This window comes from Bolinopsis microptera, chromosome 7 (assembly GCF_026151205.1).
Source record: "Bolinopsis microptera isolate Bmic1 chromosome 7, MBARI_Bmic_1.0, whole genome shotgun sequence".
Classification (NCBI taxonomy): Eukaryota; Metazoa; Ctenophora; class Tentaculata; order Lobata; family Bolinopsidae; genus Bolinopsis; species Bolinopsis microptera.
Window position 1 is genome coordinate 2,021,918 of NC_087078.1, and position 25,319 is coordinate 2,047,236.

Below are 25,319 nucleotides of genomic sequence, written 5' to 3' on the forward strand. Positions count from 1 at the left end.
TGCTCTACCACACCCCCTCGCGGGAACCATCCCCGACACAGACAGTCCTCTCTCGTCCACTTGTCCTCCTCTTCTACCAGTCTAAGTTCTGATGGTTCAACTAAACCTAGGAGCAGAGTTCACAGTATGATTATATCAGAACCGGACAAAGAGGAGGGATGGAATGTTAGGGTTCTTACTCCGGCTAAATTATCGGACTTCAATAATCAGTATATCACAAGGGACAGTCACTTTTACTGATGTTTATGTTATTTCTTATGAGATTTTCCCGATAAAGCGATTTGATTTAATAATGTTAGATTTGAACAATGTTTTCGCCGTATTAACCATTCAAATTTTCACATATTCATGTTATAATTTTATTTTGATTAAAGTTTTAGTGGAATGGTGAAATGCTATAAAGAAATCTAAAACAAAAAAACACATCATATCTAAATTAGGGCTAAAGGACTTAATTCATTTATTCGGCTACAACAATATAACCTCGGCCCAATAAAATAAACAGATTTATCGATATTATTTCGTAAAGTTCCATATAATAAACTTGTTTTACTGTTACTTGTTACAGTTGACGATTTAAAGAATGTTGCTTTGCATAAAACCGTCACAAGTTCTGGTGGCGAGCTTGTTACAGAGGCTACTGATGGAAATCAAGACACTTGCTTCTCAACCAAGTATGCACTGATCAAATTGTTTAAAACCCTTCGTGTCCTACCTATAAAAATAATTTGAACGTTTTAGCGTAATTAGATATATTAATTGATAGCATATTAATAAGGTAGCTACTAGCTGAAGACGATTTACACATGTATTTTGAAAGCTCCTGCTAAAACAAACTTTTCGTATCACTTATATGTTTTAAACAATTCCCCCTCCAGATAAGGTAGCACATTAAAAAGACGTTACAGATTTATGTTGTTTCGATGATGTTACAAATACAAGATAATACTCATGTATTTGACTGTACTACATATCAATATGAATAATAATTACGTCCAAGGTGTATAACGTAGTTACATAACGTCCATAAGTTATATTTTCACTTGGGTCACTTTATTTCCTCAGTGTTTAAATTAAACAAATCATAACTTTTAAGTATCTCAAATCACAGAGAATCAACGAACCCCTACTTCAAACTGGACCTGGGAAGAGCAACTAAGGTGCAAAGAGTTGAAATCATATCAACTGATCCCAAAAGCATTATTGGAAGCAAAGTTCACATCGGAAATAGAGGTCAGAATTATATCAATAAAATTATCTGCGATTATATTAAACAATTCTGACGGTATATGCGATCACGCACACACGTGCGTTCGTGCTAATTAAAGCGTTTATCAGGATACCATATACTATACCACTAGCTCCGACACGATCCCAATAATCTCGTGAGTTTTTCAGGAGATTTTCTGGACAAAAGGATCGGAGTTATCCGAGAAGTAGAGGGAAACAGAGCATTGATAGAATTGGAAGAGAGTGTGGAAGGTTCCAGATTATTGTGGGAGTTCTACAGTGGAGGAAGTGTAAGAACTTTGACTGTTTGCGAGATAAGGGTCCTGGCAGGTGAAGGGGATAAAGATGGTGAGAACTCACTTTATTTTGCTATTCCTGGGAGTATACTATGGCGGCCGAGATGGCTCACTTAAATTTTCACTAAAAATTTTTAATTTAAAAATTAATTATACAATTAATCACAAAATAAAAACGATTTTGAATTTGATTTCTAAAATTATTTTAAAATTTAAATAAAAAATAAAAAATAAAATAATTTTAGAAATCAAATTCAAAATCGTTTTTATTTTGTGATTAATTGTATAATTAATTTTAAATTAAAAATTTTCAGTGAAAATTTAGGTGAGCCATCTCGGCCGCCATAGTATACTGCTTTTATGATAGTATTACAAGCAAACTTAAAGCTTAAAACTTAAAACTCGAATAAAATTGATCTCAACGTCAATTTATCTAAACCACATTTATCAGAATTTGAAGAAACAAAACAAACTTTTCCACTATGTTTTACCTACTAAATATTCTCAGATACGGAGGATTGTCCCCAGGGGACGGTAAAGTGTTCTGATAGAGTGTGTCGTCATGCACATATGTGCTAAATACAACAGGACTATGTCGTTCAAGCGTTCCTCAGGGTATGACGTGCACAATTTGTCGATTGAAGTTTAATAATCTCGCAGAAATGAAAATCCCTGGTTTTCTTTGTGCTGATGAACTTAAAGTAGTAGTTTAATATTGTATATCTAACCCAAGAATTTAGTACGATACGCATTTATAGGACATAGCATTTCTGCCGTTTTCTGACAAAACGTGCTTAAGTAACATTTTGGAAATTTCGGGTTTTTTGGTCGAACCTTTGTTTTTGGGTCAAGAACTATCCCTGAGGACCATTGGATACACGCGCCGACCCCCCGAAACCCCCATTTTTACACGATGACAATGAAATATCTGGAGCCAGGCCATACGTTCATGGAATTAAACTGGAATTAAACTGGAATTAAACTTGAAATTACCAAGGAGAACACTAACGAACTCGTTTTGGCTATACATCAATTCATAAATAAGTTCAGATTATAAAACAAAAGCCGAATAAGAGTATAACAATAAAATCTTAAAATTTAATCGCGTTACAATATCACGAAGTGGAAATAAAATCAAATATAATAATTTAAATGCTAATAAAAATTCTGGATGTGTGCATAAAAGCAAGTCCAAGGAAATAGGTTAGACTTAAAGACTACATAAGTTGATGGGACGATGAAGGAGATGAGTAGGGGACATGAAGCGAGTATCAGGACTTATTCTAAGGATTTCGAAGGTTTGAAGAGTCTGTTAGGTGGTGATTACTAGGACTTCTTAGGAGGTGATTACTAGGACTTCTTTTCAGGAGGATGTCGAAGGTGGAAGGATTCTGTGAGGTACTTTCCAAATTCAGTTGCATGGAATGAGTTCATGATGGCCCCATATTCTTTGAGCATTATGAGGCTTTTAAGGTTGTCTGAGAGGTTGGACCGGAGGGAGTTGTAGCTGGGGCAATTATTTATGACGTGGTCCTCGGTTTCAAGGATAGGTGTTTCAAAGAATGGTAGTTCTTCGAAGAACCGCATGACGTCGGTGTCTGAGTAGCAGCAAAAGCGACATGTTTTCAGTGCTGTGTTGTAGCGATCTCCAGTGTAGCGACCTTTCTCAATCCTCAGATCGTGACTGCTAGATCGAAGTTTCGCAATGTTAGCTCTTTTGACCCTGCATGGGAGCTGTAAGTACAGTTCTTCACCAAACTCAGCTTTGACCGCAGTGTAGAATGACATTTTAGGCTGGTTGTGAAGATCCTTCTTCCAGTGGTTAACAAATGTTTCGTGTATGTGTTCACGAGCCGCAAGGGTGTGGGGTAGGTGTGGCTTAGCGACAGTGCTCGTCTTGATGATAGTAGACCATGCATCATACCAGGTAAGGTTCAGTTTTTTCTGTTCCTGAAATGTATGGTGCAAGAGGGTGTTCACGTTACCTACTACCGCTTGTGATGCTCTACAGAAGTAGGCAATACATTGAGGGAGGACGGTTACTGTCCAGGGGGTTCTACCTGTATCTCCGTAGCAGAAGTTGTTATTTGCCTTTTTGTGGACACCCAATATCCATTTAAGAATTTTCAAGTGAGTAGTTTCAAGAGCATCTTTTGCTGCTGCTTTGGGAAGACTCGCTTCTTGATTTTTCGAGAGGATGGCTTTCACGATGTTGGTTGATGGCAGCCAAATAGGGCATCCATATGTGGCCACTGGCTTGACTAAGCTATCAATGAGTTTTAGCATCGTGCTAGTGGTAAGGGCTCTCGTGTCAATAGTTCGTCTCAGAGAGAAGAATGAGCGAAGAGCTTTCTTCCTAAGTTCATCGATTGCTTGCTTGAAGGAACCGTTCAGGGAAAATTGGGTTCCTAGATAGCAGTATTTTCTGACAGGTGCGATGTCCAAGTTGCCTAGTTTGAAGCCGTAAGCACATTTCAGTATTCGTGAGCTTGTGTTAAAGACCATCACGCTGGTTTTGTTGATATTCACAGACAGCTCCAACTTTTCAGCATAGTCATGCAAGCAATTGAGCAGTTTCTGTAAGCTGCCCGCATCCAGCGCTAAGAGCACCAGGTCATCTGCCCATAGGAGGTGACTTACATGTGCGCTGACTCGTTCCACCATAAAGTTGAACTTTTCGTCAAACAGTGAGGAAGAGCTACATAATTATGACTTGAGGACTTTTGTGGTGCAGTGGAAAAGGTGGGTAGTGGTACTGCTTTTTCTATGGCCTGTTCGGATTTTCATTCTTTGCCTATAACTATAAGGTCAATTGGGACAAGCAACCGCTGCAAAACAGAAAGACAACTGCTCGAATAGGTGAAGATTATCAGGTTTCAGCATGGCTCGGTCCAAATGGAGTGGAAATTAGAGCACAACGAGGTTTTCTTCCGTTCAGCTCCATTTCTGCAGCAGAAAGAAGAGAGATTGATCCGGCTAGGTATAATCATAGCTTTCCTAAAAAATCAATCACGGGTAATAGCAGGCGCTAAAAAGAAAGATATAGTTCAAAAACTTTTTAGACTTATGAGCCCCCGATTTTTTCGTCAAGTTTTAAATATAAATAGATATATTCTCGATGGTATTGCCTTAATAAACAGTATCTGGAGAGAAGATTTATAGGATACAATACTTGAGTAGTTACAGTGTGCCTAGTGACGTATAAAGCTGTAGGTACGTCGCACAACAATAGTTGGAGAAAGCAACATTGTTCACACACGTTTCGTGTACCTTCTTAGCTTATCAATTACCACAGTGAATGGGATATTGACTTTGAGTAGAGGAGTAGGGAATGTTAGGACATGATTGGATCTTGTGATATAAAGTAAGAATAGCTCATCGCAAGTAATACTCAACAAGCTAGTATATTTTTACTACAAGCTTACAGGAAAAATGTTGTATCCTTTTATTTTGTGCTCGATAGACTCGGCCTGGGTCAGCTGCCTTATAGACCGAAATATATTTATTCATTTCTATAGCTCATCTTATATACCTCATATTCATGCTGTTTTCAATCTACCTTTTTGTTCGTATTGATTCGTGTTCAAAGGAACAGTTTCAATATTCCGAATTATTACAACCTGTTCCTGACCATTTTTGTTCCTGACCATTTTTATGAGTGTTGTGCCTTATAACATGGTAAACACTAAGTTATCTGCTTACCTAGCTCATAGGCTTCCTCAAACCTGTACATCCGCTAGCTGAACGCTTTATTCAAGGAAATTTAAAATCAGTTATGTTATAGTTTCTTGTTATCATCTATCTATCTACGATCTAGCTCCGTAATATAAATTGTATGGATTTTTATTTGCCGATAACGATAAAGGTTTTATTTAAGTATTCCCTAATCGATACTTTTACTGCATTAAAAAACATCAATCACAACCAAAGTTATGGATAGTCATAGCGTAAATTGTATTGTGGGCTAGTTATGACGTATCATACTATCATAGTGCATGACAACGCGCGTTGCTAATCTGTTCTTGCTCGCACACGTGCAATCTCTTGATGTTTACCTTTGCTAAAAAGCTAAAATAACGCCATTATTCTAACGTTTATTTTACCTCACTTTCGACGTTAATTATAGAAAATCTAAAGCCTTAATCAAAATTCTAAGAATGCCATAGCCTATTCCTATCCTTTTTTGGTCATAGATCAGACCGACCGACCTCCGACCGACCTCCGACCGACCTCCGACCGACCTCCGACCGACCTCCGACCGACCTCCGACCGACCTCCGACCGACCTCCGACCGACCTCCGACCGACCTCCGACCGACCTCCGACCGACCTCCGACCGACCTCCGACCGACCTCCGACCGACCTCCGACCGACCTCCGACCGACCTCCGATCGACCTCCGACCGGCGCTCGACCGGCGCCCGACCGGCGCCCGATCGACCTCCGACCAACCTCCGACCAACCTCCGACCAACCTCCGACCGACCTCCGACCGGCGTTCACCTACCGACCTCCGACCGACCTCCGACCGACCAGCCTTGTCTGATCTATGACCGTTTTGGTTCCGATCGACCTCCGACCGGCGCTCGACCGGCGCCCGACCGGCGCCCGATCGACCTCCGACCAACCTCCGACCAACCTCCGACCGACCTCCGACCGGCGTTCACCTACCGCCGACCGGCGCCCGACCGACCTCCGACCGACCTCCGACCGACCAGCCTTGTCTGATCTATGACCGTTTTTTCTTCTATGTCCGTCTCCATTGCCGGGGAGAATTCGTCAAGTTTAAAATATAATATAGATAATTCGCAAAACCTTGGCCTTTATGAAGAAAGCCTCATCTGAATTTCTAAAGAAAGATTTTTTATATATATATTTGACCAAAACCCATAATCATGGGTAGAGTGTACCGCTGCCAGTGTCTCTCTTTTCCAAACAAAAGGAAATGATATTAATTTGAGGAACAGTCCGCTAATGTGTAATGCAAATTGATACCGAGAATGAAATCGGTCGCTCGCTTTTTCAAATCAATAAGCTTTATTACAATTCGTGAGCCGTGATCGAATGGATTTCATTCTCGGTATCAATTTGCATTAGCGGACTGTTCCTCAAATTAATATCATTTCCTTTTGTTTGGAAAAGAGAGACACTGGCAGCGGTACACTCTACCCATGATTATGGGTTTTGGTCAAATATCATCTCTTTTTGATTATAATGTCAGGATAATTTACACAGCTAGTCGAAACTTCATTAACAAGGAGGTAATTTCGACGATTTCGAAATTCTGCCTTTGAAAACGTTTCCTTGTGTTTAGTTAGGTATATCTGTCGATAACCGACTGAATATGGCACTTTTTACTCATTCAAGTTGGCATTAAATTCATATATAATGCCATTTAAATATCGTGGAAAGCAGAATATATTCGAAATCACGAATGAGCAAAATTCTCACCTTTCGCACGTGCAAACTTTGAGCGGACGTTACGTGCGCATACAATATTGAATCACCGTAAATTTTTGCGTAGTGGTATTTAATATATAGTTTGATAAGCATGCAAAGTTTCAGAAGATTTCAAAAAGAACTTGGATCACAACGGGACTCCAAAGTTGATAAAAATCGTGAAAATCAAAATTTTTTGTGAATTTAGCTATTTTAAATCAATTTGGGCGTGTCCCCACGTGTGCAACTTTTCGATTTTTAACTTTAAAACTAGCCTATAACACAATTTACACCTTTAAGAAGCAAAATTGAGCTCCACAACCCAAGGGATAGCCCAACACCAGAGAATACTAATTCACAACTTTTGTGTTTTTATAAAATTATTCTTCAAAAAAGCACTAACTTCAATAGCAAATATCTTTATGAAGGAGTAAGGTAGGAAACTTTTCCGGTAGATTTTCAGAATGCTTGAACAATTATCTAAGATGAAAATGTCCTCAGATTTTGAATAAAATTACTTTTTAATGGTGTAAAATCGATTTGAAAAGTTGTTATTTTGTCAAAAATCAAGTTTTAAAAACACTTAAATTGATGACGTCGTCAAGTGATGATGATGATGATAAATTATTTTTCATTATAAAGTAAACTAAAGTATAAACAATTATCTTTAAAACCTGTGGTTCGAAATGACTGTATTGTTTATACTTTTGAATCTACGGACACTTAAATGTAGGCTACAATTGACTGCAAAAAGCGTCTATATATCATATATATCTTCACGTCAATCTGTTGTAAAACAGGGGTTCCAGAAAACCCACTTCCCGATACTCCTGAAACATGAAATTTTTTTTACTGTCGACTTGGACAAGGTCTAGACGCCCTGCAAAGTTTCAGATCTCTAACTCAATTTTAACATGGTTTTTAAGGCACCTGAATATGGCGATTTTGGGTTTTTTACCTAATTTCGTATAACATGCTGGCGCGTATTTTGCGCAAATTTCTTAAAAACCTCCATATAACTATTTCTTATTCCTGTCATCTTTAACATTGAATCAGAATGTTTTGAACTTAAATGTACCTGCTGAATTACTTTCGAAAAAGTCTTAATGCCTGGAAAACAATAAAGGGGATATAATAGTATAGGGGGTAAATAGTATTGTGAATATTTTACCAAAACCCATAATCATGGGTAGAGTGGACCGCTGCCAGTGTCTCTCTTTCCCAAACAAAAGGAAATGATATTAATTTGATTGACCGTTCTCAAATGCAAAATGATACCGAGAATGAAATCGGTCGCTCGCTTTTCCCATTCATTCACGGCTTTCGAATTGTAATAAGTTTCGATTGATTACATCAATTATCAGATGCTGTAAAAATTTCTTTGGGTTGCGTTCGGGTCGATACCTAGTATTTCGGGGTAAAGGTGGTAGTTATTACTTATTGAAATTTTCTAGCTGAAGTTTATTGAATCTTTATTGCCGAGTACAGCTGCCTTTGGGTAGTTTTTCTTAGTCTATTACAATTGTAAATGAATGGGAAAAGCGAGCGACCGATTTCATTCTCGGTATCATTTTGCATTTGAGAACGGTCAATCAAATTAATATCATTTCCTTTTGTTTGGGAAAGAGAGACACTGGCAGCGGTCCACTCTACCCATGATTATGGGTTTTGGTAAAATATCATCTCTTTTTGATTATAATGTCAGGGTACTTTATAAAGTCGAAATATAAACTGATATCTTCATTAATAAGGAGGAAGTTTCAACGATTTCGAAATTTTTCCTTTAAAAACATTTCCTTGTGTTTAGGTAAGCATATCGGTCGATCACTGACTGAATATGCCACTTAATACTCATTCAAGTTGGCATTAAATTCATATATAATGACATTAAACTGTCGTGGCAAAGCAGAATTTGTTGGAAATCACGAATGAGCAAAATTCTCACCTTTCGCACATGCAAACTTTGAGCGGACGTTGCGTGCGCATCCAATATTGAAATGCCGTAAATTTTTGCATGTAATTGTTTTATATATAGTTTGATAAGCATGCAAAGTTTCAAAGTATTTCAAGAAGAACTGTAATCACAACGGCACTCTAAAGTTGACAGAAAATGACGAAAACAGCAATTTTCAGTGATTTTAACGATTTTCTATCAATTTGGGCGTGTCCCCACGTGTGCAACTTTTCGATTTTCAACTTTAAAACTAGCCTAATGCACAATTTATACCTATAGAAAGCAGAACTGAGCTCCACAACCCAAGGCATGGCCCAACACCAGAGAATACTAAATCGCAAAATTGACGTTTTATAAAATAATTCTTCAAAAAAGCACAAACTTCAATGACGAATATCTTTATAAAGGAACAAGCTAGAAAAACTTTCCGGTAGATTTTCAGAATGCTTGAACAATTATCTAAGATAAAAATTTCCTCAGATTTTGAATACAATTACTTTTTAATGGTGTAAAATCATTTTTAAAAGTTATTACTTTGTCAAAAATCAAGTTTTAAAAACGGTTAACTTGATGACGTCATCAAGGGATGTTCATGACGTCAAATAATTTTTTTATACAGTGTAAACTAAAGTGTAAACAATTATTTCCAAGACCTGTGGTCGGAAATGGCTGTATCTTTTATACTTTTGAATCTATGGACAATTAAATACAGGCTACAATTGACTGGCAAAGCGTCTATCCCTCAATATATATATGTATATATATAGATTTTACCAAAACCCATAATCATGGGTAGAGTGGACCGCTGCCAGTGTCTCTCTTTCCCAAACAAAAGGAAATGATATTAATTTGATTGACCGTTCTCAAATGCAAAATGATACCGAGAATGAAATCGGTCGCTCGCTTTTCCCATTCATTCACGGCTTACGAATTGTAATAAGTTTCGATTGATTACATCAATCAGATGCTGTAAAAATCTTTTTGGGTTGCGTTCGGGTCGATACCTAGTATTTCGGGGTAAGGGTGGTAGTTATTACTTATTGAATTAGCTGAAGTTTATTGAATCTTTATTGCCGAGTACAGCTGCCTTCGGGTAGTTCTTCTTAATCTATTACAATTGTAAATGAATGGGAAAAGCGAGCGACCGATTTCATTCTCGGTATCATTTTGCATTTGAGAACGGTCAATCAAATTAATATCATTTCCTTTTGTTTGGGAAAGAGAGACACTGGCAGCGGTCCACTCTACCCATGATTATGGGTTTTGGTAAAATATCATCTCTTTTTGATTATAATGTCAGGGTACTTTATAAAGTCGAAATTTAAACTGATATCTTCATTAATAAGGAGGAAGTTTCAACGATTTCCAAATTTTTCCTTTAAAAACATCTCCTTGTGTTTAGGTAAGCATATCGGTCGATCACTGACTGAATATGCCACTTAATACTCATTCAAGTTGGCATTAAATTCATATATAATTACATCAAACTGTCGTGGCAAAGCAGAATTTGTTGGAAATCACGAATGAGCAAAATTCTCACCTTTCGCACGTGCAAACTTTGAGCGGACGTTGCGTGCGCATCCAAAATTGAATCGCCGTAAATTTTTGCATGTAATTGTTTTATATATAGCTTGATAAGCATGCAAAGTTTCAAAGTATTTCAAGAAGAGCTGTAATCACAACGGCACTCTAAAGTTGACAGAAAATGACGAAAACAGAAATTTTCAGTGATTTTAGCAATTTTCTATCAATTTGGGCGTGTCCCCACGTGTGCAACTTTTCGATTTTCAACTTTAAAACTAGCCTAATGCACAATTTATACCTATAGAAAGCAGAACTGAGCTCCACAACCCAAGGCATGGCCCAACACTAGAGAATACTAAATCGCAAAATTGACGTTTTTATAAAATAATTCTTCAAAAAAGTACAAACTTCAATGACGAATATCTTTATGAAGGAGCAAGCTAGAAAAACTTTCCGGTAGATTTTCAGAATGCTTGAACAATTATCTAAGATAAAAATTTCCTCAGATTTTGAATACAATTACTTTTTAATGGTGTAAAATCATTTTTAAAAGTTATTACTTTGTCAAAAATCAAGTTTTAAAAACGGTTAACTTGATGACGTCATCAAGGGATGTTCATGACGTCAAATAATTTTTTTATACAGTGTAAACTAAAGTGTAAACAATTATTTCCAAGACCTGTGGTCGGAAATGGCTGTATCTTTTATACTTTTGAATCTATGGACAATTAAATACAGGCTATAATTGACTGGCAAAGCGTCTATCCCTGAATAATCTATTACAATTTAAATGATGGGAAAGCGAGCGACGATTTCATTCTCGTATCATTTGCATTTGAAACGGTCAATCAATTAATATCATTTCCCTTTGTTTGGGAAGAAGACACTGGCAGCGGTCCACTCTACCCAGTTTGGGTTTGGTAAATAATCATCTTTTTGATTATAATTTTCAGGGTACTTTATAAAGTCGAAATTTAACTTATTTCATTAATAAGGAGGAAGTTTCAACGATTTCCAAATTTTTCCTTTAAAACATTCTGTGTTTAGGTAGCATATCGTTCGTACAATGAATATTCTTTAAATCAAGTTGTAACAGTTAAGATGTCATGTAGGCGTATAATTTACATACAGTGTACTCAAAGTGAACTATAGATGTGGTGGAAATGCTGAATGGCTTTTACTTTTACTCTATGCACGTGAAATACAGGCTAAGTTGACTGGTCAAAGCGTCATCCCGTAATATTATGTAATTGTTATATACTTGATATCAGCAGACAATCTGTCGTAAAACAGGGGTTCTAGAAAACCCACTTCCCGATGCTCCTGAAACCTGAAACTTTTTTTGCAGTCGATTTGGTCAACGTCTAGACGCCCTGAAAAATTTCAGATCTCTAACTCAATTTTAACATGGTTTTTAAGGCACCTGAATATGGCGATTTTGGGTTTTTTACCGAATTTCGTATAACAGTGCTGGCGAGTATTTTATGCAAATTTCTTAAAAATCTCAACATAACTATTTTTTATTCCTGTCATCTTTGACATCAAATTAGAATGTTTTGAACTAAAAATAAATCTGCTGAACGACTTCCGATGAGTCTTAATGCCTGAAAAACTCCTGCCGGAGGCGGCGGCCTTCGGCCGCCGCCTCCGGCCGGAGTGCACGAAAGAGGCTTCTAACGTGTACCAAAGGGGGTATAATAGTAAAGGGGTATATTAGTAAATGGGGTACATAGTATACCCACAATAAATGCAACGGTCGTGCTTGCCAGCACTGTGATAGATATCACGACAATCTGTCGTAAAACAGGGGTTCTAGAAAACCCACTTCCCGATGCTCCTGAAACCTGAAACTTTTTTTGCAGTCGATTTGGTCAACGTCTAGACGCCCTGAAAAATTTCAGATCTCTAACTCAATTTTAACATGGTTTTTAAGGCACCTGAATATGGCGATTTTGGGTTTTTTACCGAATTTCGTATAACAGTGCTGGCGAGTATTTTATGCAAATTTCTTAAAAATCTCAACATAACTATTTTTTATTCCTGTCGTCTTTGACATCAAATTAGAATGTTTTGAACTAAAAATAAATCTGCTGAACGACTTCCGATGAGTCTTATAATGCCTGAAAAACTCCTGCCGGAGGCGGCGGCCTTCGGCCGCCGCCTCCGGCCGGAGTGCACGCTTCGCGTGCACGAAAGAGGCTTCCAATGTGTACCAAAGGGGGTATAATAGTAATGGGGGTATAATAGTAAAGGGGGTACAATAGTAAAGGGGGTACATAGTATACCCCAAATAAAGACACCGCTCGTGCTTGCCAGCACTGTGATAAGGGCGACGGTAATGCTTGCCAGCATTGTGATTTTATATTATTATCCCGTACTTTCACCAATTAAAATCGACTTTTCGTCAAAACAAGCGTCAAAATGCTGGTAGAATTCCAATTCGAAAACAAAATTTTATAACGAATTGCATTTCCCGCTCGTTAAGCATTTTTCTAAGAAATTCAAACTATAATTTGTGATTTTTAGGCACTTTCCGAGAAGTAAGGATGATGAAACCTTGTCATAAATCTCAAAAGTCGACAAAGCACCTTAAAAACATAGTGGGTGCAGTTTAAATTTGACAGCAGCTAGCCCAGAGCAATTACAGAATTGAAATCTTTAAAGTCAATTTGCACAAAATGAACCTTGTGTTACTTAAGCACTTTTGTCAGAAAACGGCAGGACCATGTGTTGAGTCTACGGCGGCGCCCGGCCAATAGCCTCACAAATTGTTTTGCCAGACTTGTATAACCGCGTCATAGTACTCAAGCGAACAACCATCCCCTGTTCGCTAGGGCCGTTACTGCAGAAAGCCTCACGTCTAGAAGTAGAACAATTGATCATTTGTCGCTCCTCATCGTAGAGCATCCTTGTCTCGTTACTTGTCACATGCACTTTTTCTAAAGAGGAACTGTATAAATTCCTACTTATTATTATTATTATACAGAAAGAAAATTTGTAGTAGATTTTCAAAGACGACTGATAATATTGCGGACGCCACACCAGCAATATGACAACCATACCATAATCCCACATTCCCATGCACCTTTATAGTGCTTAGCACTGTCCCAACTGCCAAAATATTGCCAACACTTTTTGCTCAACAGAATTGCTAACTACAGTTATACACTGTGCCTCAAAGAATATGGTGGAAATCACGTGAGGGTGAGATGGTAGGCCGGTATTTGTAGTGTAGTGCTGACACCTAAACAGTGCAGTAGGACGGTAGAATGCAAATGTGGAAGTAATTCATTAGGGGTATTTTTGCGATTCTGTTTAAATCACTCATCACTCTCTTCGCTAGCCTCACCACTCTTAAATCATGGTTTTTCTCAGTCTACTCAACACAATATTGTTATCAGATTACATAGGATAGTCGTATAAAATCTGACTTTTATCTCACTAATAAGCCTCTCCCAACAGATTCATCACATTAAATAATAAGGATAAGTCGAAAAGGGTTCGGATCAGGAGAGGGTGCCCCCAAGGTGGCATCCTTTCCCCTTTCCTCTGGAACCTGGTAGTCGATGATCTTCTGGCCTACAACGCAAGAGATCCATACCAGGTTATCTGCAAGCTTTTGCGGACGATCTGATTTCTCTAGCAGAGGGGAATGATTTAGATATCATCTGGAACAGAGCACGCAAAACCATTAACACAATAAAAAAATGGTGCCAAACCAAAGGTCTATCCATAAGCGCACTCAAAACACAAATAGTCATGTTTACCTGGAATAAGAAATGGACACTAAGACCTGTGGTGGTGGGTAACACCACTATAGGTCTACCAAAATCTGCCAAATTCTTAGGAGTGACCCTCGACAGCAAGCTCAATTTTAATGAACATATCACCAATACCACCAAAAAAGCTACGGCATCCCTTATGCAATGTAAAAGAGCCCCAAAACATGCAAATGGATGTACACCGCTGTCATCAGACCTATTCTATCATACTGCTGTAGTATATGGATTAGGGCAATCCAAACAGACACCAACGCGAGGAAGTTCAAACGAGTTCAGGCATTGGCATTGAGAATGATGTCTGGTGCCATGCCTATTGCCTAGTACTCCCTTCATCGCACTGAACCACCTCACTAACACTTAAGAAATCATACTTTTCCTGAGAGGCGAAGCAGCAAAGGGTACTGCCAGGCTTCAAGCCTATGGTAGCCTAACCCTCGAAACTATCGCCCCCAGAAAAGCTGTACCATCACAACTCACACCACTATCAACAAACAATTCATGGTAGACCTCAACATACCACCCAAAGCAGAGAGAGACCTATCTATACCAACTATGATGCTTGAACGACGCTTCACGGTCACCACTCCTGGAGCTGACAACATTGAATATAGAGGCTCACTCCAAAACAGCATCGACAACATACCCAGTGATACCATCACAAAGCTACACAGATGAGTCACGCACAGACTCGGGTAACGGGGCTGATTATATTATCACCACTGACAACAACAACACTACACTAGAGGAAAGATCATTCAAGCTTCCCGATTATTGCATCGTTTATCAAACAGAACTCACTGCCATCATCGAAGCTTGTAAATATCTCTCAACTTATACCAACACACACACATCATCATATGGTCAGACAGTCTCTCCTCTATTCAAGCTATATCCTCACCATCAACGAGGAGTAGAACTAATAGAGACTGTTAGGAAAGTTGGTCGTTTAGCTCCGGACAGTCTATGCACGGTCCCTGCACGGTCCCTGCACGGTCCATGCAACAACAAAAGAACACTCCATGCGCGGTCCCTGCACGGTCCCTGCACAATGAACACTTGATGCACGGTCTATGCACGGTCCCTGCACAGTAACATATGAACACCGGCTAGTAGCCACTTTTGTAATAACAGCTCCTCAACTTCACATTACCAAATCGGCTACTAACCGGCACTTAAAAAGTGGTCACTAGCCGGCTACTAGCCGGCTAGTGACCACAAATCGGCTACTAACCGGCTACTAGGCGGTCAACATGCGGACCATAAGAAACAGATATACCGCTCCTTCACCTCCTCCTAAATGTGATTGTGGGTCTACCGGTCACATCTCCGCCATCTGCTCCAGAAGTACTTACAGTCCCGACCTTCCCTCCATCACCTGTACTGCCTGCATTATGACTGTTAGAAGCGCTTACAGAGAGGACCCAGATGTACTACAGATTATAGTACACATCGATCCATGCTCCACGCACTCTACACCCTCAATTCGACCAAACATACCTACCCCCACCACCAATCACCGACTTGGAACCTCTTCAACTTCAAGACCTCCCCCAACCCCTCCTCCCACTGTTCCAGGACTAGCTCCTCGTCCCGCTCCTGTTCAGCAACCTCCTCCCGCTGCTGCTCAGCAACCTCCTCCCGCTGCTGTTCCTCAACCTCCCCCCGCTGCTGCTCCTCAACCTCCTCCCGCTGCTGCTGCTCAGCAACCTCCCGCTGCTGCTCCTCAACCTCCTCCCGCTGCTGCTGCTCAGCAACCTCCTCCCGCTGCTGCTGCTCAGCAACCTCCCCCCGCTGCTGTTCAGCAACCTCCCCCCGCTGCTGCTCAGCAACCTCCTCCCGCTGCTGTTCAGCAACCTCCCCCCGCCGCTGCTCAGCAACCTCCTCCCGCTGCTGCTCAGCAACCTCCTCCCGCTGCTGTTCAGCAACCTCCCCCCGCTGCTGCTGCTCAGCAACCTCCTCCCGCTGCTGCTCAGCAACCTCCCCCCGCTGCTGCTCAGCAACCTCCTCCCGCTGCTGTTCAGCAACCTCCCCCCGCCGCTGCTCAGCAACCTCCTCCCGCTGCTGCTCAGCAACCTCCTCCCGCTGCTGTTCAGCAACCTCCCCCCGCTGCTGCTGCTCAGCAACCTCCTCCCGCTGCTGCTCAGCAACCTCCTCCCGCTGCTGTTCAGCAACCTCCCCCCGCCGCTGCTCAGCAACCTCCTCCCGCTGCTGCTCAGCAACCTCCTCCCGCTGCTGTTCAGCAACCTCCCCCCGCTGCTGCTGCTCAGCAACCTCCTCCCGCTGCTGCTCAGCAACCTCCTCCCGCTGCTGCTCAGCAACCTCCTCCCGCTGCTGCTCAGCAACCTCCTCCCGCTGCTGCTCCTCAACCTCCTCCCGCTGCTGCTCCTCAACCTCCTCCCGCTGCTGCTGCTCAGCAACCTCCTCCCGCTGCTGTTCAGCAACCTCCCCCCGCTGCTGCTGCTCAGCAACCTCCCCCCGCTGCTGCTGCTCAGCAACCTCCTCCCGCTGCTGCTCAGCAACCTCCCCCCGCTGCTGCTGCTCAGCAACCTCCCCCCGCTGCTGCTCAGCAACCTCCTCCCGCTGCTGCTCAGCAACCTCCTCCCGCTGCTGCTCAGCAACCTCCTCCCGCTGCTACTCCTCAACCTCCTCCCGTTGCTGCTGCTCAGCAACCTCCTCCCGCTGCTGCTCCTCAACCTCCTCCCGCTGCTGCTGCTCAGCAACCTCCTCCCGCTGCTGTTCAGCAACCTCCCCCCGCTGCTGCTGCTCAGCAACCTCCCCCCGCTGCTGCTGCTCAGCAACCTCCTCCCGCTGCTGCTCAGCAACCTCCCCCCGCTGCTGTTCAGCAACCTCCTCCCGCTGCTGCTCAGCAACCTCCTCCTGCTGCTGTTCAGCAACCTCCTCCCGCTGCTGTTCAGCAACCTCCTCCCGCTGCTGTTCCTCAACCTCCCCCCGCTGCTGCTCAGCAACCTCCTCCCGCTGCTGCTGCTCAGCAACCTCCCCCCGCTGCTGCTCAGCAACCTCCCCCCGCTGCTGCTGCTCAGCAACCTCCCGCTGCTGCTCAGCAACCTCCTCCCGCTGCTGCTGCTCCTCAACCTCCTCCCGCTGCTGCTCAGCAACCTCCTCCCGCTGCTGCTCCTCAACCTCATCCCGCTGCTGCTGCTCAGCAACCTCCTCCCGCTGCTGCTCCTCAACCTCCCCCCGCTGCTGCTCAGCAACCTCCTCCCGCTGCTGCTCAGCAACCTCCTCCCGCTGCTGCTCCTCAACCTCCTCCCGCTGCTGCTCCTCAACCTCCCCCCGCTGCTGCTGCTCAGCAACCTCCTCCCGCTGCTGCTCCTCAACCTCCTCCCGCTGCTGCTCAGCAACCTCCTCCCGCTGCTGCTGCTCAGCAACCTCCTCCCGCTGCTGCTCCTCAACCTCCCCCCGCTGCTGCTGCTTAGCAACCTCCCCCCGCTGCAGCTCAGCAACCTCCTCCCGCTGCTGCTCCTCAACCTCCCCCCGCTGCTGCTGCTTAGCAACCTCCCCCCGCTGCAGCTCAGCAACCTCCCCCCGCTGCTGCTGCTCAGCAACCTCCCCCCGCTGCTGCTGCTCAGCAACCTCCCCCCGCTGCTGCTGCTCAGCAACCTCCTCCCGCTGCTGCTCAGCAACCTCCTCCCGCTGCTGCTCCTCAACCTCCCCCCGCTGCTGCTGCTCAGCAACCTCCCCCCGCTGCTGCTCAGCAACCTCCTCCCGCTGCTGCTCCTCAACCTCCCCCCGCTGCTGCTGCTCAGCAACCTCCCCCCGCTGCTGCTGCTCAGCAACCTCCCCCCGCTGCTGCTGCTCAGCAACCTCCCCCCGCTGCTGCTGCTCAGCAACCTCCCCTCGCCGCTGCTGCTCAGCAACCTCCCCCCGCTGCTGCTCAGCAACCTCCTCCCGCTGCTGTTCAGCAACCTCCTCCCGCTGCTGCTCCTCAACCTCCCCCCGCTGCTGCTGCTCAGCAACCTCCTCCCGCTGCTGCTCCTCAACCTCCCCCCGCTGCTGCTGCTCAGCAACCTCCTCCCGCTACTGTTCAGCAACCTCCTCCCGCTGCTGCTGCTCCTCAACCTCCCCCCGCTGCTGCTGCTCAGCAACCTCCCCCCGCTGCTGCTCCTCAACCTCCCCCCGCTGCTGTTCAGCAACCTCCCCCCGCTGCTGCTCCTCAACCTCCCCCCGCTGCTGTTCAGCAACCTCCCCCCGCTGCTGCTCCTCAACCTCCCCCCGCTGCTGTTCAGCAACCTCCCCCCGCTGCTGCTCCTCAACCTCCCCCCGCTGCTGCTGCTCAGCAACCTCCCCCCGCTGCTGCTCAGCAACCTCCTCCCGCTGCTGTTCAGCAACCTCCTCCCGCTGCTGCTCCTCAACCTCCTCCCGCTGCTGCTCCTCAACCTCCTCCCGCTGCTGCTCCTCAACCTCCTCCCGCTGCTGTTCAGCAACCTCCTCCCCCCGCTGCTGCTCAGCAACCTCCTCCCGCTGCTGCTCCTCAACCTCCCCCCGCTGCTGCTGCTCAGCAACCTCCCCCCGCTGCTGCTCAGCAACCTCCTCCCGCTGCTGTTCAGCAACCTCCTCCCGCTGCTGCTCCTCAACCTCCTCCCGCTGCTGCTCCTCAACCTCCTCCCGCTGCTGCTCCTCAACCTCCTCCCGCTGCTGCTCCTCAACCTCCCCCCGCTGCTGTTCAGCAACCTCCCCCCGCTGCTGCTCCTCAACCTCCCCCCGCTGCTGCTGCTCAGCAACCTCCCCCCGCTGCTGCTCAGCAACCTCCTCCCGCTGCTGTTCAGCAACCTCCTCCCGCTGCTGCTCCTCAACCTCCTCCCGCTGCTGCTCCTCAACCTCCTCCCGCTGCTGCTCCTCAACCTCCTCCCGCTGCTGTTCAGCAACCTCCTCCCCCCGCTGCTGCTCAGCAACCTCCTCCCGCTGCTGCTGCTCAGCAACCTCCCCCCGCCGCTGCTGCTCAGCAACCTCCTCCCGCTGCTGCTGCTCAGCAACCTCCCCCCGCCGCTGCTGCTCAGCAACCTCCCCCCGCTGCTGCTGCTCAGCAACCTCCTCCCGCTGCTGCTGCTCAGCAACCTCCCCCCGCTGCTGCTGCTCAGCAACCTCCCCCCGCTGCTGCTGCTCAGCATTCTCCCCCCGCCGCTGCTGCTCAGCAACCTCTTCCCGCTGCTGTTCAGCAACCTCCTCCCGCTGCTGCTCCTCAACCTCCTCCCGCTGCTGCTCAGCAACCTCCTCCCGCTGCTGCTGCTCAGCAACCTCCCCCCGCTGCTTTTCAGCAACCTCCTCCCGCTGCTGCTCCTCAACCTCCTCCCGCTGCTGCTCCTCAACCTCCCCCCGCTGCTGCTGCTCAGCAACCTCCCCCCGCTGCTGCTGCTCAGCAACCTCCCCCCGCTGCTGCTGCTCCTCAACCTCCTCCCGCTGCTGCTCCTCAACCTCCTCCCGCTGCTGCTCCTCAACCTCCTCCCGCTGCTGCTCCTCAACCTCCCCCCGCTGCTGCTGCTCAGCAACCTCCTCCCGCTGCTGCTCAGCAACCTCCTCCCGCTGCTGCTCCTCAACCTCCTCCCGCTGCTGCTCCTCAACCTCCCCCCGCTGCTGCTGCTCAGCAACCTCCTCCCGCTGCTGCTCCTCAACCTCCTCCCGCTGCTGCTGCTCAGCAACCTCCCCCCGCTGCTGCTCAGCAACCTCTTCCCGCTGCTGTTCAGCAACCTCCTTCCGCTGCTGCTCCTCAACCTCCTCCCGCTGCTGCTCAGCAACCTCCTCCCGCTGCTGCTGCTCAGCAACCTCCCCCCGCTGCTTTTCAGCAACCTCCTCCCGCTGCTGCTCCTCAACCTCCTCCCGCTGCTGCTCCTCAACCTCCCCCCGCTGCTGCTGCTCAGCAACCTCCCCCCGCTGCTGCTGCTCAGCAACCTCCCCCCGCTGCTGCTGCTCAGCAACCTCCCCCCGCTGCTGCTCAGCAACCTCCTCCCGCTGCTGCTGCTCAGCAACCTCCTCCCGCTGCTGCTCCTCAACCTCCTCCCGCTGCTGCTGCTCAGCAACCTCCTCCCGCTGCTGTTCAGCAACCTCCCCCCGCTAATGCTGCTCAGCAACCTCCCCCCGCTGCTGCTGCTCAGCAACCTCCCCCCGCTGCTGCTGCTCAGCAACCTCCCCCCGCCGCTGCTGCTCAGCAACCTCCCCCCGCTGCTGCTCAGCAACCTCCTCCCGCTGCTGTTCAGCAACCTCCTCCCGCTGCTGCTCCTCAACCTCCTCCCGCTTCTGCTCAGCAACCTCCTCCCGCTGCTGCTGCTCAGCAACCTCCCCCCGCTGCTGCTCAGCAACCTCTTCCCGCTGCTGTTCAGCAACCTCCTTCCGCTGCTGCTCCTCAACCTCCTCCCGCTGCTGCTCAGCAACCTCCTCCCGCTGCTGCTGCTCAGCAACCTCCCCCCGCTGCTTTTCAGCAACCTCCTCCCGCTGCTGCTCCTCAACCTCCTCCCGCTGCTGCTCCTCAACCTCCCCCCGCTGCTGCTGCTCAGCAACCTCCCCCCGCTGCTGCTGCTCAGCAACCTCCCCCCGCTGCTGCTGCTCAGCAACCTCCCCCCGCTGCTGCTCAGCAACCTCCTCCCGCTGCTGCTGCTCAGCAACCTCCTCCCGCTGCTGCTCCTCAACCTCCTCCCGCTGCTGCTGCTCAGCAACCTCCTCCCGCTGCTGTTCAGCAACCTCCTCCCGCTGCTGTTCAGCAACCTCCTCCCGCTGCTGCTGCTCAGCAACCTCCCCCCGCCGCTGCTGCTCAGCAACCTCCCCCCGCTGCTGCTCAGCAACCTCCTCCCGCTGCTGTTCAGCAACCTCCTCCCGCTGCTGCTCCTCAACCTCCTCCCGCTTCTGCTCAGCAACCTCCTCCCGCTGCTGCTGCTCAGCAACCTCCCCCCGCTGCTGCTCAGCAACCACCTCCCGCTGCTGCTCCTCAACCTCCTCCCGCTGCTGCTCCTCAACCTCCCCCCGCTGCTGCTGCTCAGCAACCTCCCCCCGCTGCTGCTGCTCAGCAACCTCCCCCCGCTGCTGCTGCTCAGCAACCTCCCCCCGCTGCTGCTCAGCAACCTCCTCTCGCTGCTGCTCCTCAACCTCCCCCCGCTGCTGCTGCTCAGCAACCTCCCCCCGCTGCTGCTCAGCAACCTCCTCCCGCTGCTGCTCCTCAACCTCCCCCCGCTGCTGCTGCTCAGCAACCTCCCCCCGCTGCTGCTGCTCAGCAACCTCCCCCCGCTGCTGCTGCTCAGCAACCTCCTCCCGCTGCTGCTCAGCAACCTCCTCCCGCTGCTGCTCCTCAACCTCCCCCCGCTGCTGCTGCTCAGCAACCTCCCCCCGCTGCTGCTCAGCAACCTCCTCCCGCTGCTGCTCCTCAACCTCCCCCCGCTGCTGCTGCTCAGCAACCTCCCCCCGCTGCTGCTGCTCAGCAACCTCCCCCCGCTGCTGCTGCTCAGCAACCTCCCCCCGCTGCTGCTGCTCAGCAACCTCCCCCCGCCGCTGCTGCTCAGCAACCTCCCCCCGCTGCTGCTCAGCAACCTCCTCCCGCTGCTGTTCAGCAACCTCCCCCCGCTGCTGCTCAGCAACCTCCTCCCGCTGCTGTTCAGCAACCTCCTCCCGCTGCTGCTCCTCAACCTCCTCCCGCTGCTGCTCAGCAACCTCCTCCCGCTGCTGCTCCTCAACCTCCCCCCGCTGCTGTTCAGCAACCTCCCCCCGCTGCTGCTCCTCAACCTCCCCCCGCTGCTGCTGCTCAGCAACCTCCCCCCGCTGCTGCTCAGCAACCTCCTCCCGCTGCTGTTCAGCAACCTCCTCCCGCTGCTGCTCCTCAACCTCCTCCCGCTGCTGCTCCTCAACCTCCTCCCGCTGCTGCTCCTCAACCTCCTCCCGCTGCTGTTCAGCAACCTCCTCCCCCCGCTGCTGCTCAGCAACCTCCTCCCGCTGCTGCTGCTCAGCAACCTCCCCCCGCCGCTGCTGCTCAGCAACCTCCCCCCGCTGCTGCTCAGCAACCTCCTCCCGCTGCTGTTCAGCAACCTCCCCCCGCTGCTGCTCAGCAACCTCCTCCCGCTGCTGCTCAGCAACCTCCTCCTGCTGCTGCTCAGCAACCTCCCCCCGCCGCTGCTGCTCAGCAACCTCCTCCCGCTGCTGCTCCTCAACCTCCCCCCGCTGCTGCTGCTCAGCAACCTCCCCCCGCTGCTGCTGCTCAGCAACCTCCCCCCGCTGCTGCTGCTCAGCAACCTCCCCCCGCTGCTGCTGCTCAGCAACCTCCCCCCGCCGCTGCTGCTCAGCAACCTCCCCCCGCTGCTGCTCAGCAACCTCCTCCCGCTGCTGTTCAGCAACCTCCCCCCGCTGCTGCTCAGCAACCTCCTCCCGCTGCTGCTCAGCAACCTCCTCCTGCTGCTGCTCAGCAACCTCCCCCCGCCGCTGCTGCTCAGCAACCTCCTCCCGCTGCTGCTCCTCAACCTCCCCCCGCTGCTGCTGCTCAGCAACCTCCCCCCGCTGCTGCTGCTCAGCAACCTCCCCCCGCTGCTGCTGCTCAGCAACCTCCTCCCGCTGCTGCTCAGCAACCTCCTCCCGCTGCTGCTCCTCAACCTCCCCCCGCTGCTGCTGCTCAGCAACCTCCCCCCGCTGCTGCTCAGCAACCTCCTCCCGCTGCTGCTCCTCAACCTCCCCCCGCTGCTGCTGCTCAGCAACCTCCTCCCGCTGCTGCTGCTCAACCTCCCCCCGCTGCTGCTGCTCAGCAACCTCCCCCCGCTGCTGCTGCTCAGCAACCTCCCCCCGCTGCTGTTCAGCAACCTCCTCCCGCTGCTGCTGCTCAGCAACCTCCTCCCGCTGCTGTTCAGCAACCTCCTCCCGCTGCTGCTGCTCAGCAACCTCCTCCCGCTGCTGTTCAGCAACCTCCCCCCGCTGCTGCTCCTCAACCTCCTCCCGCTGCTGCTCCTCAACCTCCTCCCGCTGCTGCTCCTCAACCTCCTCCCGCTGCTGCTCCTCAACCTCCCCCCGCTGCTGCTGCTCAGCAACCTCCTCCCGCTGCTGCTCAGCAACCTCCTCCCGCTGCTGCTCCTCAACCTCCTCCCGCTGCTGCTCCTCAACCTCCCCCCGCTGCTGCTGCTCAGCAACCTCCTCCCGCTGCTGCTCCTCAACCTCCTCCCGCTGCTGCTGCTCAGCAACCTCCCCCCGCTGCTGCTCAGCAACCTCCCCCCGCTGCTGTTCAGCAACCTCCTCCCGCTGCTGCTCCTCAACCTCCTCCCGCTGCTGCTGCTCAGCAACCTCCCGCTGCTGCTCAGCAACCTCCTCCCGCTGCTGCTCCTCAACCTCCTCCCGCTGCTGCTCCTCGACCTCCCCCCGCTGCTGCTGCTCAACCTCCTCCCGCTGCTGCTCAGCAACCTCCTCCCGCTCAGCAACCTCCTCCTATCCGCAGAACGAGGCGGATATTCTCTTTAGACAGGGTTATAGCGGAGTACGACACTGTGGTGAAGCTTGTTAACTCTGGACTTTCAAAGTTTACCGCTCTGGAGCAGATCAACATTTCTAGGAGCCAGTTTTCAAGGAAAAGATGCATCGCTGAAGCAGCGAAAGTGGATCTACCAGGAGTACAACACGCTCTTCTTCAACTTCGAGAAGTCACACTTCCTAATTTATACCCCTTCTCAAGCGAGATCTGCAACTGCAATCTTGCTACTCTTAGGACCCTTTATACCCAAGGCGTCGTCCTAGCGCCCAGAGACAACTACACTGCTCCTCCTCCACCTCGAAGAAATTAAATATTTTCAGTTTTATTTTTTATTTTTCATATAAATGTTGTAATAGATTTTGAAACTTACTTTCAAATAACTTGTTTCAAATAATTTGGTTCAAATAACTTGTTTCAAATAACTTGTTTATTTGGCAATAAATAAATTCCTTCTACAAAACGAAGCCGGTTAGTAGCCGAAAGTATGTCTGCTTTAGGGCCAAGCTAATAGCCAGCTAGCCGGTTAGTAGCCAGCTAGTGACCGCTTTTTAAGTGCCGGCTAGTAGCCGGTTAGTAGCCGGCTAGTGACCTCAAGAAAGTTTTAGAGCACCGCTTTTCAAGTGCCGTCTAGTAGCCGGTTGGGACCTCGCGAAAGTAGGTCTGCTTTAGGGCCAAGCTAATAGCCGGCTAGCCGGTCAGTAGCCGGTCAGTAGCCGGCTAGTGACCTCGAGTAAGTATGTCTGTTTTAGAGCTCAGCTAATAGCCAGCTAGTGACCGCCTAGTAGCTGGTTAGTAGCCACTTGGTGGCTACTAGCCAGTTAGTAGCCGGTTAGTAGCCGGCTAGTGACCGCTTTTCAAGTGCCGGCTAGTAGCCGGCTATTAGCCGGTTTGAAACCTCGAGAAAGTAGGTCTGTTTTAGAGCTCAGCTAATAGCCGGCTAGTGACCGCCTAGTAGCCGGTTAGTAGCCGCTTTGTGGTCACTAGCCGGCTAGTAGCCGGCTAGTGACCACTTTTTAAGTGCCGGTTAGTAGCCGGTTTGGTAATGTGAAGTTGAGGAGCTGTTATTACAAAAGTAGCTAGTAGCCGGTGTTCATATGTTACTGTGCAGGGACCGTGCAGGGACCGTGCATAGACCGTACAGGGAGTGTGCATAGACCGTGCAGGGAGTGTGCAGGGACTGACCGTGCAGGGACCGTGCATCAAGTGTTCATTGTGCAGGGTCCGTGCAGGGTCCGTGCAGAAACCGTGCATGGAGTGTTCTTTTGTTGTTGCATGGACCGTGCAGGGACCGTGCAGTGACCGTGCATAGACTGTCCGGAGCTAAACGAACAACTTCCCGACACCCTCAATACACTAGGATCCACTAACACCTTAGAGATCAGATGGATAGCTGCACAGTGCACACATCGGATTGTGGGGTAATGAAAAAGCAGACGATCTGGCCAAAATTGGCACAACCAGTGAATCCACTTTGAATTGCCCAATTCCACAATCTTACATCAAACGCCTGATCGACGACAAAGTCACCAAACTTAATCAAGAATCATGGATTACTGATGGTCCTAGACACACTAAACTGACACTTGGACACAAAAACATCAACATCATCAAAAATCTCAACACTACACTCAGTAACAACAGACAAAATTACA